The 24,537-nt window shown below is 36.4% G+C and overlaps 1 protein-coding gene and 1 pseudogene across 18 annotated transcripts in view; one reads left to right on the top strand and one right to left on the bottom strand.

Annotated features, from left to right (window-relative positions):
* The window catches only part of DPP10 (dipeptidyl peptidase like 10), a 1,578,941-nt gene that overhangs the window by 1,198,277 nt on the left and 356,127 nt on the right, over positions 1–24,537 (top strand). The window lies entirely within an intron of this gene.
* Positions 10,204–11,553, bottom strand: LOC307188079 (mitochondrial import inner membrane translocase subunit Tim17-A-like; annotated as a pseudogene). Its single transcript has one exon. The product of its transcript is annotated as a mitochondrial import inner membrane translocase subunit Tim17-A-like (transcript).

The raw sequence follows: 24,537 nt of genomic DNA, 5'->3' as shown, positions 1-24,537 counted from the left end.
TGACTGTGTGTTCAGACAATTGTGCTGAGTTCTGATGACACAATCCTTCCCAAGTCATCCACCTTTGTCTGTCTTTCTTAACTATATATCTGTGCACATTTTTTGATTTTATTTGTTGTAATTTTCAAAATGCAAGGTAATAAAGATATAGAATTTTCTAGTATATAAAATGTTGTTTCTCACTTAGTATCAAATCCTGTGCAATAGGGACCAGTGTTCTATGGTTGTCTTACTCATGAAGGATCTGAGGCTCATAGATTGTGGTTTGACACAAATGACAAGCCCACTAAATGACAAAGCACGTAACAGGGATTTCTGAGTCAGAAACCAGTGGTTTTCCTAGTGGAGTCTTCATACATTGCTGGTGGGAAAATTAAACAATGCAGCACAATTTGACAGTTTCTTTAAAAGTTAAATATGTGTTTATTAGATGACATAGTAAGTATGTGCCCAAGCAAAATGAGACATATATTCACACAAAAACCTGTGTGAAAATGTTCATGAGAGCGTTGTTTGTATGGGCAAACACTGTAACCAACCCAAAAGTTTATCAACTTGGTAAATGGATAAACAAAATATGTATATTTGTGCAGTAGAATACAAATCAACAATAAAACAGCCAAATTCTGATGTATGCTACAAAATGAATGAACCCCAAAAACATTATTGTATGAGTCCACTTATATGAAATGTCCAGAACAGAGAAATTTATAGATATAAACTGAAGATTATGTGGTGCAGAGGATGGGGTGAGATTACACCAAATGGGCTCCAGAGAATTTTTAGGGGATAATGGAAATGATCTAAAACTGAATTATAGTGATTATTCTCCAACTCTGCAAATTCATTACAAATCTTTGAATTTTGTACTTATAATAGGTATATTTTAAGAATATATACTATACCCCCCCAAAATTAGAGGGGGACAGAGAGAGAGGGAGGGAGGGAAAAAGGGAGGGAAAGAGAAACAGAGACATAGATAGACACTCAGAGGGTATTACCAACCCGAGGAACCATGGGAGCCATTTCTAGATGTAATCTAATCCTCTTAACTTTACGTACTAAGGATGATGTTGATTGGTTCATGGGAAGAAAGTTTCAGGAACATGATTATTTTACGGGTGACAGAAACAAGGGAATTTTAAAGAATTGTAAAAACATTTAACCCGTGATTCCATTTATGTATTAAATTCATAGATAATTGTTCAGAAACTCTTTTGCTTGAAACAATGCATCTCAACTGTCTTTCTTTTTTTTTTAATAAATTTATTTATTTATTTATCTATCTATTTATTTATTTATTTTTGGCTGTGTTGGGTCTTCCTTGTGGTGTGTGGGCTTTTCACTGCGGTGGCTTCTCTTATTGTGGAGCACGGGCTCTAGGTGCGCTGGCTTCAGTAGTTGTGGCTGGTGGGCTCTAGAGCGCAGGCTCAGTAGTTGTGGCACACGGGCTTAGTTGCTCTGTGGCATGTGGGATCTTCCTGGACCAGGGATCGAACCCGTGTCCCTTTCATTGGCAGGTGGATTCTTAACCACTGCGCTACCAGGGATGTCCTCGGCTGTCTTTTTGGACTGAAAAAAAAATGTGGAAAGCTTCATATAGTTGAATATAATCTTCAACCACTTCTTATATGCCTATCTCAACACTTAAAATGAAGGAAGGTGAAAAGGGAAATACGATGAGAGAAGAGATTTTATTCAACTAGTTATTTTCACCTGGTACATTTTGGTTCAGTAAAAGTCAAGATTTGATCAATATTTTGTATGTGTATACATATATATATTATATAATATAATAGACATATGGTCCTATATAATGATAATTAATATTCAACATGGTAATTTTTGAAGTATCATAAGAAATATATCAATGCTTACTTTTACTCCAGTCAAAACTGCAGTCTAATATTTATTTTAGAGAAATGCTTACCTTATATGTTTGAAATAGATTATGAGTTAATCAGAAAACTCAATCAGTATCTAATGTCACTCCACTTTCCTCCCTAGTTAAATAGTTAAATCAGAAGATTTGATAAATTTGGTGATTTCTAGGGCAAAATAGTGCATTTTAACTTAATGACCAGTGGGGACCTACTGACTCACTGAGGAGTCCACATGTTTTTCTGAATTTTATCCTTGCCATGGATGTCATCATGGCAGTTGTGTTCATTCCAGCACTAAGACTACATTCCTATATTGATAATGTTGTTAAATATTTAACTTCTCTCTCATTAATTTCAACATCTAAATTTTAAAACTACCTAGGAAAATAAAATTTTAAGACCTCAACATTATGATTTATTTAGGCTTGTTTTCTTTTGTCTTGGAGAGTGGAAACTGAGATATCCTCAGAGGGACAAACCACAATCAAAGTGTATTGATTGAGCATCGTGGCTTCAATGTGTGTGTGTGTGTGTTTGTGTGTGTGTGTGTGTAATCAAGCTCTCTAGTGATTAATTACATGCCAGTTTGGGGCATTTCTAGAATGTTGAGACTTGTGGAATTATCAGGCATATTGAAATAAACTATGATATAGAGGACTAGTAAAAAGAAAAATAACTTTCTAAAATGAAAAGAGATGAGGTGTATTTGTACTATGCTTACTTTACATATATGTAGCCTGTCTACAAATCTATTACTTGTGTTCCTATTTTAATTGAATATATGAACATCTTTGTTCAAATCACTGTGCTAGATGATGTGGATATAAAACAGAATAGAATATGGAATTTGTCCTCAAGGATAGAAAATAACATTAATTTTTTTTCTTTCTTCTCAGCATATAGCAATAAATGCAGTAATTTCCCTTTTTAAAATTAGTAATCATGGTATTCATTTGAATATTCAATGGTGATAAGAGTTTCAAATTTTAGCCTTATAAGGACTTTCTAGTGACTGATATAATAGGTTTCAGAGGCTCATTAACTCTACCTGGTGTCCACATAAGTAATCACACACTCTGTTGTATGAATGGATTACATTTTTCATAACGACCTGAAAATATAAAACCTGCCTTTCTCTCCCTATTAATTATTCTCTTTTGGCACATAAGTAGAAGAGACATAATGCAATACCAGGAGTTTTATCTATTTGAGCTCAAGTAATATCTCCCAAGGTGACATTCCATAGCTAAAGAGGCAGTCTTCTTGGTTTTGTGTTTGAAAACACACTTATTTAGATCGAGATTTAAGATGGTACTTTTTTTGGCAGGAATTTTAAAATGCTTAACATACATACATTTAATCATTTCTTTTTACAAGTATATTCAGGCTTCTGAAGTTCTCTAACGAGCTCTTGTTTTTGGCCAGTTGCCTGTACATTTCTCTAGGAAATTTGCATCATTGTGACAAAGTGGTAGTTACCTGTGTCCTTACTGTTAGATTCTGGGTCTCTCTCATGGTACCCTCTCAGAATCCTGGGAAGTGGCAAAAGAAAGTCACTGCAAGGTTGCAGTGAACATAAATTTGACTTGGCCACTGCTAGGTTTTGTGAATGGGAAGAAAGAGTTGTGTACCGTGAGCAACTGCAGTGGTGTCACATGGATTTGCTCAGGAGATATTCCCTGGCCCAACCAAAGTCTGCTTATACATGGGATTAACCCCACATGAGAGTGGGAACCTCTCACATAGTGAGGTAGGGAAGTGACCATTTCAGATTAAATTTCAGAGTTATGGGGGATTAACTGTAGAGCACATTCTGACTACAGATCCAAAGGAAATATGAAATCAAATCCAATAGAGATGTACTCATGAATGCAAATTTCATTATTTAACCAATTTTTATTGATTAGCCCCTCTCTGCCTTCTGTATCAGGAGGATGAAAAGGTGAACAAAATGAATGTGTCCTTATGTCTTGTCATCTCAAAAACCCCAAATACCCTGAAACATTATAGTAATTGTTTGTTTGTTTTGTTTTTCAGTAAAATTTACAACCCAGTGACTAAAAGGGAACTTCTTGGAGTAGTTGAGATGTCTCACTCCCTCCTTTCCTTTATCTCTCCCTCCCTCTTCCTTTCTTTCAACTACACAAGCAAAAAGCATTCTTTGGTAAAGAAATGTCCTTTCCTGTTGGCCTCTCAGACCCCATGTTACTTCATTTTATTCATTTATATCTTTCAGGAATTGAATAGTATTTTGAGAATTTCACACCTTGCTTTACTTTACTGCTTTTCTACTAAAGAATTGAGATTTTAGCTATCCACAGAGACACCTCAAACTCAACATGTTCAAAGTTGATTCACTATTATTCCTCGCTAACTCTTTCTGCTGTTTTCCAAACTATAAGAATGATAGCATCACCTGCCAATCATGTAGAACTCCTCCATGACTCCCTTTCCTGATCCCTTACATCCAGATGGCATCCAATTTCAGTCAGCTCTACCTCCTTACCACTTCCTCATCTCGTTCCCTTGTAGTCATCCTCTTGTTTCCACCTTAATTCAGACTTCATTCATCTTTTGCCTAGCCTACTTCTTCTTCTATGTGTTCTCATTAAAATCTTGTCTCTCTTCAACCCATATACCTTGCAGGAGTAAGTTGATAATGCACATATCAAATAAGTTGTATCAGTTCCTGATTTAATCTTCTTTTCCTGACTTCTCATTGCCTACTAGATTATAATCCAAATTCCTTGGTATGACATACAAGGTCCCGCATTATAGGGAGTCTGCCCACCACTTCAACAATTACAAAACCTTACCATATTTAATAGTTTGGTCCCTGATATGGACTGAATGTTGGTGTTCCTCCAGAATTCACCTATCCTAACCCTCCAATGTGATGGCATTAGGAGGTGGGACCTTTGGGAGTTAATTAAGTCATGAGGGTGGGGCCTCATGAATGGGATTAGTGCCCTTATAAAAAGAGACAAGAGAACTGCTCTATCTCTCTGCTCTTTGCCATGTAAGGAGAGACTAAGACAGTCATCTGCAAACCAGGAAGTGGGCTCTCACTTGATGCCAGTTGTGATGGTACCTTGATCTTGGACCTTCCAACCTCCAGAACTGTGAGAAATAAATGTTTGTTGTTTAAGCCACCCAGCCTATGGTAATTTGTTATAGCAGCTTGAACTGACTAAGATGATCTCTAAACTATGATAAGTTGTCTAACTCCTTTGTATTGTTGTTCAAGCTATTTCCTCTACCTTGAATGGCCTTCAAGGTAGATTAGTTCCAGACAGGTGTAATAACTCCACTATAAACCACATTTGGAAATTATTCATATTCCTCTGAGAGAGAATTGAATGCTTTCTTATGCCTCCAACAGCATCCTATTTCTATCTATCTTGTAATTTCTTTGAGGACAACATCTGTAACTGATTCATCTTTGAGATTCTTATACCCAGCTTTGCATCTGACACATGGTAAATGCCAAACCTTGGCAAGGTACTGATAGCTATTTGTATTTTATGTGATTCATTTAGGCTGAAAGAATTAGGATGCTTCAAGTGTTTCAATACCAAGCTTTCAAGATCAGTGAACTCCAAAAGAGATACTTGAAGAATCAGTTTCTGAGTTTTTTAGAATGGAAAGAACGTAGGTAGAAAATCATAAAACTGTTGGCAGCCATCTCTTTAAATATGTAGGAGTGATTTCTTTTTTTTTTTTAATGTTTTTATTGGAGTATAATTGCTTTATAGTGGTGTGTTAGTTTCTGCTTTATAACAAAGTGGATCAGTAATACATATACATATATCCCCATATCTCTTCCCTCTTGTATCTCCCTCCCTCCCACCCTCCCTATCCCACCCTTCTAGCTGGTCACAAAACACCGAGCTGATCTCCCTGTGCTATGCAACTGCTTCCCACTAGCTATCTATTTTACATTTGGTAGTGTATATATGTCCATATATACGCCACCACTCTCTCACTTTCTCCCAGCTTACCCTTCCCCATACCCGTGTTCTCAAGTCCATTCTCTAGTAGGTCTGCGTCTTTATTCACATCTTGCCCCTAGGTTCTTCATAACCTTTTTTTTTTTTTTTTGGTTCCATATATATGTGTTAGCATACGGTATTTGTTTTTCTCTTTCTGACTTCCTTCACTCTGTATGACGGACTCTAGATCCATCCACCTCACTACAAATAACTCATATTCGTTCCTTTATATGGCTGAGTAATATTCCATTGTATATAAATGCCACATCTTCTTTATCCATTCATCTGTTGATGGACACTTAGGTTGCTTCCATGTCCTGGCTATTGTAAATACAGCTGCAATGAACATTATGGTACATGACTCTTTTTGAATTATGGTTTTCTCAGGGTGCATGCCCAGTAGTGGGATTGCTGCATTGTATGGTAGTTCTATTTTTAATTTTTTAAGGAACCTCCATACTGTTCTCCATAGTGGCTGTATCAATTTACATTCCCACCAACAGTGCAAGAGGGTTCTATTTTCTCCACATAGTCTCCAGCATTTGTTGTTTGTGGATTTTCTGATGATGCCCGTTTTAACTGGGAGAGGTGATACCTTATCGTAGTTTTGATTTTCATTTCTCTAATAATTAGTGATGCTGAGCAGCTTTTCATGTGCCTCTTGGCCATCTGTATGTCTTATTTGGAGAAAGTCTGTTTAAGTCTTCTGCCCATTTTTGGGTTGGGTTGTTTGTTTTTTTAATATTGAGCTGCATGAGCTGTTTATATAGTTTGGAGATTAATGCTTTGTCCGTTGATTCGTTTGCAACTATTTTCTCCCATTCTGAGGGTTGTCTTTTCATCTTGTTTATAGTTTCCATTGCTGTGCTGTCCCATTTGTTTATTTTTATTTCCATTACTCTAGGAGGTGGGTTCTAAAAAAATCTTGCTGTGATTTATGTCAAAGAAGGTTCTTCCTATGTTTTCCTCTAAGAGTTTTATAGCGTCCTGTCTTACATTTAGGTCTTTAATCCATTTTGAGTTTATTTGTGTGTATGGTGTTAGGGAGTGTTCTAATTTCATTCTTTTACATGTAGCTGTCCAGTTTTCCCAGCACCACTTATTGAAGAGACTGTCTTTTCTCCATTGTATATCCTTGCCTCCTTTGTCATAGATTAGTTGACCATAGGTGCGTGGGTTTATCTCTGGGCTTTCTATCTTGTTCCATTGATCTGTATGTCTGTTTTTGTGCCAGTACCATATTATCTTTATTACTGTACCTTTGTAGTATAGTCTGAAGTCAGAGAGTCTGATTCCTCCAGCTCCGCTTTTTTCCCTCAAGATTGCTTTGGCTATTTGGGGTCTTTTGTGTCTCCATACAAATTTTAAGATTTTTTGTTCTAGTTCTGTAAAAAATGCCACTGGTGATTTGATAGGTATTGCATTGAATCTGTAGATTGTTTTGTGTAATATAGTCATTTTCACAATATTGATTTTTCCAATCCAAGAACATGGTATATCTCTCCCTCTGTTTTTTCGTCTTTGAAAAGACGTCATCAGTGTCTTACACTTTTCTGAGTATAGGTCTTTTACCTCCTTATGTAGGTTTATTCCTAGCTATATTATTCTTTATGTTGCAGTGATAAATGAGATTGTTTCCTTAATTTCTCCTTCTGATCTTTCATTGTTAGTGTATAGGAATACAAGTGATTTCTGTGCATTAATTTTGCATCCTGTAACTTTACCAAATTCATTGATTAGCTCCAGTAGTTTTCTGGTGGCATCTTTAGGATTATCTATGTATAGTGTCATGTCATCTGCAAACAGTGACAGTTGTAATTCTTCTTTTCCAATTTGTATTCCTTTTATTTCTTTTTCTTCTCTGATTGCTGTGGCTAGGACTTCCAAAACTATGTTGCATAGTAGTGGTGAGATTGGACATCCTTGTCTTGTTCCTGATATTAGAAGAAATGCTTTCAGTTTTTGACCATTGAGAATGATGTTTTGCTGTGGGTTTGTCGTATATGGCCTTTAGTATGTTGAGGTAGGTTCCCTCTATGCCCACTTTCTGGAGAGCTTTTATCATAAATCAGTGTTGAATTTTGTCAAAAGCTTTTTCCACATCTGTTGAGATGATTATATGGTTTTTATTTTTCAGTTTGTTAATATGGTGTATTGCATTGATGGATTTGCATATATTGAAGAATCCTTGCATCCCTTGGATGAATCCCACTTGATCATGGTGTATGATCCTTTTAATGTGTTGTTGGATTCTGTTTGCTAGTATTTTATTGAGGATTTTTGTATCTATATTCATCAGTGATATTGGTCTGTAATTTTCTCTTTTTTAGTATCTTCATCTGGTTTTGGTATCAGGGTGATGGTGGCCTCATAGAACGAGTTTGGGAGTGTTCCTTCTTCTGCAACTTTTTGGAAGAATTTGAGAAGAAGGATGGGTGTCAGCTCTTCCCTAAACACTTGACAGAATTCACCGTGAAGCTATCTGGTCCTGGACTTTTGTTTGAAGATTTTTAATCACAGTTTCATTACTTGTGATTGGTTAATTCATATTTTCTATTTCTTCCTGTTTCAGTCTTGGAAGGTTATACCTCTCTAAAAATTTTTCCATTTCTTCCATGTTGTTCATTTTATTGACATAGAGTTGCTTGTAGTATTCTCTTATGATGCTTTGTATTTGTGCAGTGTCCATAGTAACTTCTCCTTTATCATTTCCAATTTTATTGATTTGAGTCCTCTCCCTCTTTTCCTTGATGAGTCTGGCTAAAGGTTTATCAATTTTGTTTATGTTATTAAAGAATCAGCTTTTAGTTTTATTGATCTTGGCTGTTCTTTCTTTCTGTTTCTTTTATTTCTGCTCTGATCTTTATGATTTCTTTCCTTCTACTAACTTTGGGTTTTGTTTGTTCTTCTTCCTCTAGTTCCTTTAAGTGTAAGGTTAGATTGCTTATTTGAGATTTTTCTTGTTTCTTGAGGTAGGATGGTATTGCTATAAACTGCCCTCTTAGAACTGCTTTTGCTGCCTCCCATAAGTTTTGGATCGCCGTGTTTTCGTTGTCATTTGTCTCTAGGTATTTTTTGATTTCCTCTTTGATTTCTTCAGTGATCTCTTGGTTATATTGCAGCACATTGTTTATCCACCATGTGTTTGTGTTTTTTACGGTTTTTTCCCTATAATTTATTTCTAATCTCATAGTGTTGTGGTCAGAAAAGATGCTTGATATGATTTCAATTTTCTTAAATTTACCGAGGCTTGATTTGTGACCCAAGGTGTGATCTGTTCTGGAGAATGTTTCATGTGCACTTGAGAAGAAAGTGTAATCTGCTGTTTTTGGATGGAATGTCCTATAAATATCAATTAAATCTATTTGGTCTATCTTCACTATCATTATTCTGAATTCTTTTTCTGGAATGTTGCCGATCTCCACTTCTTTTAGTTGTTTTTCTGGGGTTTTATCTTGCTCTTTCACCTGGTACATATTCCTCTGACTTTTCATTTTGTCTATCTTTCTGTGAATGTGGTTTTCATTCCACAGGCTGCAGAATTGTAGTTCTTCTTTCTTCTGCTGCCTGCTCTCTGGTGGATGGGGCTATGTTAAGAGGCTTGTGCAAGTTTCCTGATGTGAGGGACTGGTGGTGGGTAGAGCTGGGTGTTGCTCTAGTGGGCAGAGCTCAGTAAAACTTTAATGTGTTTGTCTCCTGGGTGAGGCTGAGTTCCCTCCCTACTGGTTGTTTGGCATGAGGCTACCCAGCACTGGAGCCTACAGGCTCTTTGCTGGGGCTAATGGTGGACTCAGGATGGCTCATGCCAAGGAGTACTTCCCAGAACTTCTGCTGCCAGTGTCCTTGTCCCCACAGTGAGCCACAGCTGCCCCCCACCTCTGCAGGAGACCCTTCAACACCAGCAGGTACGTCTGGTTCAGTCTTCTATGGGGTCACTGCTCCTTCCCCTGGGTCCTGATGTGCACATTACTTTGTGTGTGCCCTCCAAGCATGGAGTCTCTGTTTCCTCCTGTCCTGTCAAAGTCCTGCAGTCAAATCCCACTAGCCTTCAAAGTCTGATTCTCTGGTAACTCCTTCTCCCGTTGCTGGACCCCCATGTTGGGAAGCCTGACATAGGGCTCAGAACCTTCACTCCAGTGGGTGAACTTCTGTGGTATACTTGTTCTTCAATTTGTGAGTCACCCACCCAGCGGTTATGGGATTTGATTTTATTGTGATTGCACCCCTCCTACCATCTCATTGTGGCTTCTCCTTTGTCTTTGGATGTGGGGTATCTTTTTTGGTGAGTTCCAGTGTCTTCCTGTCAGTGATTGCTCAGCAGTTAGCTGTGATTCTGCTGCTCTCGCAAGAGGGTGTAAGTGCATGTCCCTCTACCGAGACTAGATTCTGATACTCACTACTCTTCTGGGATTTATTGAACTGGACTGCCTGCATTTTAATGTGGCCAACTGAAGAACACAAGACATTTTTAATGCAATTTTAAAAATGATTATTGAATAATGATACTTGAGTGTTTACTTTTGACTTCTGTAGTAAGTGTCATTATGTAGAACAGTTTGTACCCAGGCAGAGCCTTGTGAAACAAAGATTGTAACCCTTAGCAATCAGGATAGATTATAAACATAAACTGAGACAGCAGAATCATGGCCTTATCTGAATGCTGTGTTCCAGTTCTGCTCAGTGGATGTTGGAAGAATTTAAATGAGGAGGAGAATCAAGAAAATTATGTAAAGAAAAAAGAAATATAAATTTATTTTGTTTTAAATTAGAAGGGTGTAAAGAAAGACTAAATCTATTTTCAAATTAAAATTATTCTAAAGTAAGTTTTGTTTTGTTTTGTTTTTTTAAGAGCAATGTCCAGGAGTTTTTTTTTATTGTTTGACTAACAGAACGAAACCAGGCAGAGAAGTCCACAAGGAAATGATGGTCATACTTCATTGCTGCTTGCCATTTGGTCCTTCATCTTCCTAGCACTTACTGTATTTCCTTTGAAAGATTTTAGACATTTATTTAATCACAAATGCAATCCAAGTATGAATAAATAAATGTATTATCTTTTAGGAACCCCCACCCCCATGTTCCTTTAAATAGAAGAAGATGCTAAATGTCTCTTCATAGTTTGTTTGGCCATAGTTGTCCCACCTATAGTTTGAAAAACAGTCTGAAATCCTTTCCTGATTCTATTAAAGAAATCCTGGGAAAGAAGTTCTATTGATATTGTCCATAGTCTTCAAAAGGTGAGGATGGTAACTGGGCTGAAGGCTACTGCAAGGGGTCTTCAGGAAATGGAGGATAATTGGGAAATTGGGCAGAGGCAAATCTTGTCAAGGAGACACCAGCTCCTTCAATTAAAGCCCAGAGAATGCCACCCATCGCAGCTGACCCAACCGTGGCCACTGGTCTGTTTCTTGCTGTCAGTATGGCTCCTGTTAAGGCACCGCTCATGGTCGAGTTCCAGGGATCTTCTTTCCCTCTGACTTGAACCATACTGCAGTCAGTCATGGAAAACAGACCTTCCCCAAACAGCAAAGCTACCTCTCAACTGCAGAGCCCTGGTTTTAATAGCTGTCAAACTCCTTCCTAGTCTGTGGTTTACTCCCACTGGAGAACTGCGAAAACCTTTGATTGCCATCACCTATGGTTCTCATCTTAAAGGCCCCACCACAGTCATCCACAATTTGCACGCATACTCTTGTACCTTGACTCCATGGTCAAAGTAAATTTTAAAATTCAGTTTAATCTAGGGACATTGTTGATTAAATTTTAGATGACAGTTTGGTATCTGACTGAGATGAAGAAACCACATGACGGATTTACTGGTTGCTGTTTTGTACTTTGTGATTTTAGCCCATAGTCAATTTTAAAGATCTTCTAGTTAGAAGGTGCTGCCTCTCTACTACTGTGACTAAAACCTTTTTGACTTTAATTTTATCTCTGTTCAAAGAATTAACACCCTTTCAAAAGTTCTACAATCACATTGAAATTACTTTTAAAGAGAAGTTAGCTCTAGGTTTTACTTAAAAGATAGATTCTTAAACCTTTAGATATCAGTTAAGGTCTGTACATTTTATTGCATTTTATATGCATTGGATAAATTCAGTTTTAAAATGTGACAAATCTTGTTTGAAGGGAAAGAACCCTCACTGAGAAGAATTGTTGCACCCTAGTGTGTACTTTAATTTGGAATTTTCAGAATATGAATTTGTTTAGCATTGCCACAAACAAACAGAATGCTTATCTATACAAGTCCCCCATCCTAAAGAAGAACTTTGAATTTGGGTATCTATGCACAAACAGAAAGAGAGGATTTTCCTGTTAGTCCTTTGATATAATGTGGTTATTAGCTGCTTGATTTTATTTTATTAAATTTAAAAAATTTTCGGCCACACTGTGCAGTTATCAGGATCTTAGTTCCCCAACCAGGGATTGAACCTGTGCCCTCAGCAGTGAAAGCCCAGAGTCTTAACCACTGGACTGCCGGACAATTCCCTTAGCTGCTTCATTTTAAAACTTTATAGAAGAATGTGTTTTGGTGCAGACATGTTGGTAAATCTGTTTCTGTTGCCAAGAATACAAGAGGACAACCCAAATTTACATCGTGGTGAACCTCATTTATCATCCTGTCACTGCACCATCTTTTTCCAGTTTCATCCTGGACCAGGATTTCATGGCACAGAAAGAAACCTGGGCATCAAACCATAGCATATGAGCAAGTGGATGGCCCAAATGTTTGAGAGCATAAACATGCCTCTCTCACTGGGCACCAGTTGAGAGGGTTGAAGCCCATTCATTGTAATTGCAGTTCAGAGTAGAAGAAGAAACTGTGCCCAGATGAGAAACAATTTGAATGTTTGTGTGGATTTGGATTTTAATAGCTCTGTCACGTTCCATCACTGTTTGCTTGAGCATTTCCCTGATATGTTCTCCCAACACTGAGGCCATTTCTGCTTCTTTCTTGATATCACTCGTTGTTTTCAAAATGTGGTTTTCCATGCTCTCTTCTCCAAACAGTCTCAGTTAGGTTTGAAATTTAATAAATGGTCAGTAAAAATATAGCCCCCTAGGAGCTTAAGTCCTGAAATAATATTTGAGATGATTTAGTGTAATATTTACTTACTGTAACATTTTTCTGTCCTTTTTAGTTCTCACTCATCTGAAGATGCATCTCAGTCTTCGCTAAAATTTTATTCTTTTCAAAATTAATATTGATAGTGTCATTAATTTCTAAACCTGAAGGACACTAAGTACCATTTCTTTACATAAAGAAAAGACAAACATGGAAGGAGTTTGTAATGTTGAGCCATGAACGAGTGATAAATATAGTCTGTTAATGAGACTGTACAGGACGACACTACTGTCATGAGACAGAGAGTGTGCCTTACATAAGGGCAAAACTGCTGGTCTTCCAGTGACACATTCACCACTGTGATCGGGTGTGACAAAGAGGTGGACATGGCAAACTTTGAGACATATGCTAATAACACACTACCCAGAGATATCTAGGGTGGGTACCTACTGTGATATCATCAACTGGAAATGTGCACTTTGGTACTGTCATAGAATGTTGGCATAACCCTGCTGTTTGTATCTAGCTGTTTAAGACATTGATGACGAAGCAGTGAATCTTACTAAGGGAGAAAACAAAGTGATGCAATCAAAATGAAAAGTTATTTCAGATACTATTGCTGGTTGCTAATTGTTATAGGTTATCCTATCACAAATTTAGTATATAGTATATATACATATATTTGTTCATTTCACTTTTGATAATGTTACCTTATTCAACATATTTAAAATTTAATCCACCAAACTTCCTTCCAGAAGAGTCTCCTTTCTTATTATTTTAATGCCCTTATGATATATCATTGTAACTACAATAAAATTAATTAAACAAGGAGTCTATTAGACTGAGGTGGCTCTGATGCCTCGGCAGCCTACTAAGCAAGCCAAAACCTAAGCCAGAATCAATGCACCAGAATCCAAAAAAAAAACCCAAGAGAACAACCGATCACAAGTAGCCCGCTTTTCCAAATAGGGCAACTGCTTAAGTATAGCCAATCGAATAACGTATTTGTTTTTCTTCTGCATCTTCTCTATGAAAACCTTTTCCCTAGCTTCTGTCATCAGAGAGCTCCTAACCATTTTTGGTTTGGTGCTGTCCAATTTGAATCGGCTTGTATAAATAAACCTTTGAAAAAATTTTATGTGCCTCAGTTTACCTTTTAACACTACCTATACCTCTAATACAAAAGGAACCTTTTCCTGAGAGCTTTCAACTTTTTCTCTTTCACCTGGGAGGTAGATCTCGACTCTGTTTTGTCCTTATAAGTTATAAAGAACCTATGAGTGTTGGTGTCTATCCATTACCATAATAGAATCTGAGCATTAATATTTATTGGTGGGCATTCCCAATTTACAAAATCCAAAACTTATTTTCATAACCTAGCTTACAGTGAGTGTATTAAATGAGTACAAGTTTTAGTGGCTTGTTGGTTTAATAGGCTCAATTAGTAGAAAAGGATAACTGGATAGCTATCAAAAGCATCCTGCCTTAAGGGTTAGAATGGGGAAGTAATATGCCTTACTACTCAGAAATTCTTTTATTAATATCTTAGTAATCTCCTTCATGACATCACTTATTCCCATTTCATTTCTTCTCTTTGTGTATCTCCTTTGACTCTCCTAAAACAATATGGTTAATTTTATAGAGGGGATTCCTAATTTCATAAATTCTTTAAAATAGTATTGGGCAGTGTAGTGACCTGGCTTTTCTCACCTCTTCAGTCTCTCTTCCCACCATTGCTTCGAAGAGGTTTGCAGTCCTACACATTGAAAGCCACTTTCAGTTCCTGGAATGGACCTTGGTTCTTTCAAGTTTTATGACTTTATTTATATTGTCCCTATTCTTGGAAATATTCTTATCCTCCTATTACAATGGGGTAGCTTTCTGACATTCTTTGAAGGTTTAGTGAAATCATTATTTTTTTTTTTTTTTTTTTGGAGTTCTCTGAGTTTACTTCTTCTGGCCTGAGATAGGTACTCTTTCTATGTGCCTACTTAATGCTTACATATTTAATAATAGTCACCTTTTAGATGTTTTGATTCACTTACTATTCCAACAGCTCTATTGAGTAAACAACTATAATTGTTATCAGCCGCTTCTTATACATGAGGAAACTGAAGCAAAAAACAAACAAACTAGTACTTGCCTAAGGTCTTACAGCTAGTAAGTGACAGAATGAGTTTTGAAGACAAAGGTCTAGTAGCATCACTATACAAACCAGCGCTGTCCAATAGAAATCTGAGTTACAAATGTGACGTAATTCATAAATTTTCTAAAGAATACATTGAAAAAGTAACTGGTGAAATTAATTGTGTTAATACATTTTGTTTAATACAATATATCCCAAATAACATTTCAAGCATAATCAGTACAGTATTAAAAATTAGTATTAAAAATGAGGTATTTTATACTTTTTATACGAGGTCTTCAAAATGCAGTGTGTATTTTATACTTACAGGATATCTCAATTTGGGCTAGTGTTTTAAAGTACATGTGGTTAATTTCTACCCTCAGTTGATAACACAAGTCTTTACTCTTAATCACAGTACTGTACTTCTCTTTGTATGGAAATAGTTTTATTTGCCTGTATCCCCCATTGAACTCTGAACTCCTTAATGAGTGAGGATGTTTTGTATCTCTAGCACATAGAATAGGTATTTCCTGATACGTAGTACAAACTTAATGAATATTTATTGAATTTTGTTGCTGAAGTACATTGTTAAGTTGAAATTTCAAGAGATTGAAAATAAATGACCAAATGCATACATTTGCCACTCTTGAGCAGATCATGAGAGAAAATTGAGACGACATCCAGGAAGACAGTTGTATCTTTCAGGACAACAGGATATATGTCAGGTTCCATTTTAAGAATGTATGTAAATGCTGAATTTCACTAAAATCATATTATAAAATAATAAATGAAAACATGGTCTAAAAGTGTCACAATTTTTTTTATTATTATAGAATACTGTGTTTTGTTACATTTTTTTAGTGAAAAAGGGGGTCAGAATTAACATTGTATCATCATGTTTGGTAAAATCATGAGTGGAATCATGCCTCATGCATTGTAGATACCTAACAAATACTTTCTAATCTGATTTTTTTGAGCCAGGGATAGTAACCTCAACTCCTACAGGTATTTATTTATTTATTTGAAATCCGATCCAACTTGCCATCAGTTTGGACAAGCTGGGACAATTTCTCAAAATGAACTCCACTATAGTCAAATTGTTCTCCCCAAATGAAAGAAGCTTCCCTTGATGCTAGTCAAAGAGTGAGGGCTCCTTGACTCAGAACCAGATGCAAGCTTAATACCAGCCTTCCATTTCAGCTCAATTACATTCTTGGCAGCCTATGAGGCTCATGGGGTAAACTTTTTATAACAATTATCAATATCAGCCTATTTTTCAGAATGGGCAAGAATAAACTTCAATAGCTCCAGGATGAGTTTGCAGTCTTCCAAAGGTTCTCTCTGGCTAACTGCCATGGAGAATATTGTAGGAGCATAAAGAGTGCAGTTTTATGCAACACTCTAGAAATCAGTTAACTTTATGTTTAGTTAGATTGTGAAGATTTTATCAAGCTGAATTAACTATTTAATGCTGTTTTAGGGTACCGTTTCTTTTTGTGAGATATGGAAAATGGTCATTTTCTTGTGATATTTTATATACAGGACTGCAGCTGTGTGTGTTTGTGTGTGTGTGTGTATGAGTATTAACTAGCAATGTTTAGAGGTTGGCCTATCATTGACTCTGTCATAAAACTATCAAGGATGAAAGAGAGAGAGCATCGTACTGATGGGCTACAGGCTCAGTAAGAACCCAGAACTTTTGGATGTGTTTATTGGGGTAGAAATTTTTGTTAGGAGTAGAATTGATATTCAGGGTGATTTGAAATGATACTACGTTCTTAAACCCAGGAATGGCTAAATCCCGTCATTATCCAGCATTCTTTATATTTTGTAACATCAGGTACATCATTATACAAGGAACTATTAATTATAAACACACACTACTCTATTATTCACTGAATGTCCATAACCACAAAAGTGAAATTCTTTCTTCAATTGTAATAGGGCATTTAGATTTCTTTCAAAGTTTAAGTGAAAACTTTCCTTTCCTTAAAAATCTAAATTTTAACACCATGCTGCTCTAAAAACTAAAGCAAATATTTTATATAAAAGAGAAGAGGGTGAGAAGCCATATGTATCCTCTTGCCTCTCAGCCAGGCTTTAATGTGTTCAAGCCACGGAGGCAGGAATTAAAAAAAGGCACCAGAGGGCTTCCCTGGTGGCGCAGTGGTTGAGAGTCCACCTGCCGATGCAGGGGACACGGGTTCGTGCCCCGGTCTGGGAAGATCCCACATGCCGCGGAGCGGCTAGGCCCGTGAGCCATGGCCGCTGAGCCTGCACGTCCAGAACCTGTGCTCCACAACGGGAGAGGCCACAACAGTGAGAGGCCCGCGTACCGCAAAAAAAAAATAAATAAATAAAAATAAGGCACCAGAGACCACATGGAATTCCATGGAATTTCTTCTTAGGAATTCAACCACAGAGATTCTGGAAGCATAAGAAACAGCAATATCTCAACCATGACCTTTGAACATAGTGACTCCTCACATTAGTAATTGTTTAATTTGGTTTATACAAGTATAGTTATTAAATATGGAGTGTCTTCAAGGAGATACCACACCTCTTTCAATAAATACAAATTATAGTTTACAATATGCCCCAAGAGTAGTGCACCATCATTTTTATAAAATGTTAATATATCCCACTATTACTAGAAAAAAAGAAAAAATATGGTGTAAATAATCACAATTGAGGTTTTGTGAAATATTTCATCATAGTAAAATATCTGAATATCGCTACAGTAAATGTAAACAGTCAAATATGTTTAGCTTTGTTTAACAATCATAACTTTTTGCTGATGGATCAGTTTTAGTGAAATTTGTGTTAGAGTCTTTGAAGCATATTTTGAAATACAGCATATCTTTTAATCTTTATGTGAATTGGTTTCATTTAGTAACATTTGGAGATCTCTTATTCTGAGGGAATCTGATGGGAATTCTGATGAGCGTTTGAAAAGTGGTAATTGTGGCACTTTGGGAAATGCTGGGAGAGGGCCAACCTGAGGGCCACAGGTGCTTTTCCCAGCCAGCAAGGAGGCTTAAAAGCAAGAAAGCTTTCTAGCACTGTGCCAGGAGTTGAGCTAGGGCCCTCAATAAAAGGGAATTGGATTTATCTGTAGATAAATATAACATTTCTTTGTCCTTTTCTATTCAAAAGATATACACGTTGTGATATATACCTCTAAAAAAACTCTATCTGTCCTACAGAGAAAGGGGTCCAGGGAACTCCTTCCACCTCCAGTTTATTAATACTACATTAAAAATGTGTATTACTTTTAAGAAATTTAAACATGACAGTTAAAATACAAACATTAAACTTATAAACAATCAAAAATTATGCAAAAGAAATACAAATACTATGAAATTCTACTTCTGCAAAATCTTGGGTAACAATCTGAAGGTGGAAATCTTGATGATATACAACATTTAATGAAGTTTCAGAATCTATTTCTGCTACTGCAAAGAAATGTCATCATCAACAGTACAGAAATAATATATAATAATTTAATAATTCAATGCATGTTGCATAAAGAAATATTTTGCAGCCATTAAAAAATGTAAAATAATATGAAAGAATCTAGCGTAACCTTTTCTATCATTAGGATTAAAATTGGTGTACAAAAGTTCATCCAGTCTGATTTAAAATGCTTAATATAAAAAGATAAAGCTAATTGTATTATCTTTGTCAGGGTTTTCTAGAGATACAAGACCAATTTTCTTCCTATCTATCTATCTATCTATCTATTATCTGTCTATCTATCTATGTAGCTATCTAGAGGGAGAAGGAGAGAGAGGGAGGGAGGGAAGGAGGGGGAGGGAGAGAGAAAGAGAGAGAGGGAGGTTAGTTTATTATAGAAATTGGCTCATACAGTGATGGAAGTCAAGAAGGCCCACAGTCTTTCATCTGCAAGCTGGAGAACCAGGAAAACTAATAGGTTTCATTCAGTCTGAGTCCAAAGTGCCACAGGACCACTGATGTCTGAGGGTAGGAAAAGAGTTGCCCCAACTCAAGCAAAAAGAGCAAATTCACTCTTCTCTTGCCTTTTTGTTATATTCAGACCCTCATTTGAATGGATACTACCCACCTACATTGGTGAGCTTCTTTACTCAGTCTTTCTCAAATGCTAATCTCTTCCAGAAACATCCTCACAGACACACCAAGAAAAAATGTTCTACCCCCTATTTGGGAATCCCTTTGCCCAGTCAAGGTGACACATAAAGTGAACTATCACAAGAACTCATAGAATTTTAATTTCTTTTTTAATATTTTCATTAATTTCTAAAGTAAGTTGTGTTACCATTTAAGTCATAAATACAGGGGAAGGATTCTTCAAAGATGGGTCTAGGTAGGAATTTATCTCCCTAACTAGACAACAGTTGTACTGGCAGAATCTGTCTGATATAACTCTTTTGAAACTCTGGAGTCTGGTTTCCAGAGTTACCACACTACTACATTTAAATGAACAATTTTCAACAAAAACTAAAAAAGCTTAAAAAGTATAGTCTATTCAAAGAGAAAAAAAGTAAATTTGTTAGGTCACAAATTAAGTTTCAGTGGATTTTAAAATGTAGATATCATACAAAATATCTTCTCTGATCACAATGGGATAAAGTTAAAAATCAATAACAGAAGAAACACTGGAAAATTCACAAATTTGTGGAAATGAGACAACACACTGTTTAAAAATTAATGGATCAAGGCAGAAATCACAAGGGAAAGTGAAATATACTTAGATATAAATGAAAATGAGAACACAGCATGCCTCTAAATATATTGGATGCAGTGAAAGCAGTGCTAGGGGAGAAGTTTATAAATATCAGCAGTTACATTAAGAAAAAAAGAAAGCTTTCAGATCAACAACCTAATTTTATAACTTAATGAACTAGAAAAAGAAGAAAAAACTAAACCCAAAGCTAGAAGAAGGAAGGAAATCATAAAAGAGCAGAGAAAAACAAAATAAATAATAGAAAAAACCCCAGTGAAACCAAAAGTTTATTCTTCAAAAAGATCAACAAAATGGACAAAGTTTTAGGGATTTCCCTGGAGGTCCAGCAGTTAAGACTTTGTGCTTCCACTGCAGGGGGCACGGGTTCGATCCCTGGTTGGGGAAACAAGATCCCTCATGCCATGCCAACCTTTAAATAGATGGACTATTTAGAAAGAAATAGAAAGATAGAGAAAATATTCAAATCACTAAAATCAAAATGAAAGTGGGGACATTACTAGTGGTTCTACAGAAATAAAAAAGGATTTAAGAGAGTACTATGAACTAGTGTACATCAACAAATTGGATAACCTAGATGAAATGTACAAATTCCTAGAAACATAAAGCCTACCATTAATAAATGATGAAGAAATTAAAAATATGAATAGAGCTATAACTAGTAAGAAGATTGAACCAGTAATCAAAAATCTCCTAACAAAGAAAAGCCCTGGATCTAAATGCTTCAATGGTCAATTCTACCAAACTTTAATAAAGAAGAAATAGCATGTATCCTTAAAGAAAATATGAATAAATGGAAAGATATACCATATTTATGGATTGGAAGACTTATTAAGATGTAAGTACTATTCAAAGTGATCTACAGAGTCAATGAAATCCTTACTAAAATCCCAGCAATGTTTTTTGCAGAAGAGAAAAAAACATTCTAAATTTCATACGGAATCAAAAGGGACCATGAATAGCCAAAAGAGTCCAGGACAAGGGAACAAATTTGGAGGACTCAAATTTCCTGATTTCAAAACTTAACTACAAAGCTACAGTAATCAAAACAGTGTAGTACTGGCATAAAGAAAGACATATATAACAATGGAATAGAATAGAGAATCCATAAATAAACCTTAACATGTACGATCAAATGATTTTTGGCAAGAGTGCGGAAATATTCATTGGAGAAAGGACAATGTTTTTGACAAATGATGCTGGTAAAACTGGATATCAACATGCAAAATATCGAAATCAGACATTTACTTAACACCATATACAAAAATTGTGTATGGTGTTAGGTAAATGTATATGTTTACCTAGTTCATAACTCAGAATGGAACCATGACCTAAATTGAAAACTTAACGCTATAAAAATCTTAGAAGAAAACATAGTACAAAATCTTCACAGCATTGGATTTGACAATGATTTTTTGTGTATGACACCAAAATCACAGATGAACAAAAGGAAAAATAGACAAATTGGGCTTCATGAAAAATTTTTTTAAATGTACACCAAAAGACACTATCAACCGAGTAAAAGGTAGCCCACAGAATTGGAGAAAATATTTGAAAATCATGTATCTGATAAGGGATATCCAGAATATTTAAAGAACTCCTAAGACTCAAGCACAAAAACACCAAACAACCGGATTCAAAAATGGGCAAAGAACTTGAGTAGACACTTTTCTAAGGTATACTAATTGTCAATAAGCATATGAAAAGATGCACAAAACCACTAAACACTAAGGACGTGGACATGCAAGTCAAAACCACGATGCGATATCATCTCACATGCATTAGTGTGGTTTCTGTGCAAAGCAAAACAAGCAAGCGAACAAACTCAGAAAATAATGAGAGTTGGCAAAGATGTGTAGAAATTGGAATCCTTGTGCACTACTGGTGGGAATGTGAAATTGTACAGTCACTGTGGAAAACAATATGGGGGTTCCTTTAAAAATTAAACATAGGGGGCTTCCCTGGTGGCTTAGTGGTTGAGAGTCCGCCTGCCGATGCAGGGGACACGGGTTCGTGCCCCGATCCGGGAGGATCCCACATGCCGCGGAGCGGCTGGGCCCGTGAGCCATGGCCGCTGAGCCGGCGCGTCCGGAGCCTGTGCTCTGCAACGGGAGAGGCCACAACAGTGAGAGGCCCGCGTACCGCAAAAAAAAAAAAAAAAAAAAAAAAAAATTAAACATAGAATTACCATATGATCCAGAAATTCCGCTTCTGGGTATATCACCAAAAAAATTGCAAGCAGAGTCTTTAAAAGATATTTGTGCATCTGTGTTCATAGCAGTATTATTCACAATTGCTAAAACATGGAAACATTTCAAGTTCCCACCGATGAATGCTATGTACATGCAATGAAGTACTATTTATCTAAAAAGGAAGGAGACTCTGGCATTAGCTAGAACTTGAATGAATCTTGAAGTCATTATGCTAAGTAAAATAAACCAGTCACAAAAAGACCAATACTGTACGATCCCCCTTATATGAGTAGCAGAAATCATAGAGACAGAAAGTAGAATGGTGATTTCCAGGAACTGAAGGAAGAGGGATTAGTGAGTTACTGCTTAATCGATATAGAATTTCAGTTTTGCAAGATGAAAAAAGGGTTCTGGAGATGGATAATGGTAATGATTGCACACTGATATAAAGGTACTTAATACTTCTGACTGTACACTTATAAAGATGGTAAATTTTATGAGTATTTTAACATAATAAAAAATTGAAAAAAGAACATAATTACTTTTTAAGTAAAGACACACATGTATTAATCTTTGATATGATGACATGGGGTCTCGTGTAATAGTAGGAGGGCTCGGTTAAGCTTCCTCCATTATCATGGTCCTTTCGACCCTTTAGAGGTTACCACTCCATCCTTGCTGAGCTTCAGAGGTGGGTCTGCCTGCACCAGTCAAGCTGGGACTAGCTCCACTGTTAGCCAGACGCTCCCTTGGTTTCTGACCAGATTCTGATAGCTGACACTGATAAAGCTGAGAGAAGCACCCTACAGAACAGATATGGAGGTATCTGCTCCTGATTTTGCCATGTTCAGGTCTCAGTTACTTCCCATAATGAGACATTGCAAGGGCTTTCAGGAGTTACCCCTTCAACTCCTGCGTCTGTGTTCAGGACACCAGCCAGCACTGGGCGGGTTGTGTGCGGAAGGGGTTAGAGATCAGGTAGTAGCATCTTCTGGAGCAGCTGTTTCAACACTCATTGACAAATTGTACTTAAAATCTGTCCCCCATCAGAATTCTGACCCCACCATTCTCTTAATCGTCTAATGTTAGTCCCGTTAACTAAGTTCCCTGAGGCTCAATTTTCTCTAATGTAACAAGAGCCATTACTGTGAGAATTAAATAAGTATAAATGCCTAATAAAACTCCTTTCTTATTATGAAAGTTAATAAATATCGTTTTTTAATATGCCACATAACTTTATTTTATTTTACTGACTAAATTTTAGTTGCCATTTTCTCCCCTTTATATTTCCAAGGAACATGGTAAACACTTAAGTAGTTGTTTGATTATTCTAACAATATATTGAAAAATTGTGTTTATTATTTTGTTAATTGTTTATCAGAATACTTGATAAGGACAAAAAATAGTGCGTGTTTTCTATATTATATCTCATCTGTAAACAAATTGCATACTAGTTTGTCGTATTTTTGCTTCCAGCTGTGCCCTAGAGCAAATGTTATGAGGGTGAAATGGGGTAGGATTTACAGATGTGGCTCTTATCTGCTTAGTGATGTCTATAGTGTCATATTAGAAAGAGGGACAGGAAGGTTCATCATTTTGAAGCAGAAACATGCAAGGTATATTATGTTTTCTAAAAGATCATGGGAGACAAAAAAGGTGAAATAAAATGCTTAAGGAGAGACATCTGTTCTCGCTGATTCTTTAAGTCACTTTAAACTTGGAGAAACAAAGCAAAGTGACAGTTAACTCTTGTGTTTTGTCAGGCCTAGATCTTTAGCTCTTGTATAAAAGTAAGCAAGCAAGCTACCATCTGTGCAAACAGGTGGTTTGAATGATGTGGAGTATTAAAAAAATCATCTTTGGAGCAATGGCAAGGAATAGAGAATTTAAGAAAACTCAAAAGAGTTTCTTTAGTAAGATGAGAAATGTGAACTATTGATTGTGTGAGTGTTAGAAGATAAAATGTGGAAATTAAAATGTGGAAATATTTGTCCAAAAGGCTCTTCATGATACACATATTCCCATAGTAATTCTATCATCAGTGCGCTTACCCCAAGCAGCAGATGGCGCACTATTACCCTTGTGGCTCCCTCAACAGAGTAACTGAGGCCATCTTGGAAACAGTAGTAGGGAAGATGCCTTATGCCACAGCATAACTAAGGTATTGCTCACCCTTGACTATTTATGACTTAGTAGTCACTCTCCTAGCTTCATAAAGGAGGTTCTTGAAGCCTTGAGGCTGAGTGGAAAGAAAAGAATACACAGACTGGAGGGTCAGCTTAAGGAACCAGTATAAACATCAGTTATTAGTTGACAGACAGCCAATGTTGCAGAAATTGGACTGGATTTGGAATCCTCATCCAGGAATTTAATTGCTGATTTCTCAGTGTTTTCACCTAACTTCCTGTGGCTTTATTTTTGAGAAAATGAAGGGATTAGACAAGGTGACCTCCTTGGTTCCTTCCAGCTCTTCAAAATATTTTAGAGCCAATTAGATTGTCAACATTATTTTTAGGACTCCTTTTATAGAAACAATCTGTGAAAATTACTGAT

The sequence above is a fragment of the Stenella coeruleoalba genome (genome assembly GCF_951394435.1).
Source record: "Stenella coeruleoalba genome assembly, chromosome: 6".
Classification (NCBI taxonomy): domain Eukaryota; kingdom Metazoa; phylum Chordata; class Mammalia; order Artiodactyla; family Delphinidae; genus Stenella; species Stenella coeruleoalba.
The sequence above is the reverse complement of the archived record's forward strand: the minus strand, read 5'-3'. Positions and strand labels throughout refer to the sequence as shown.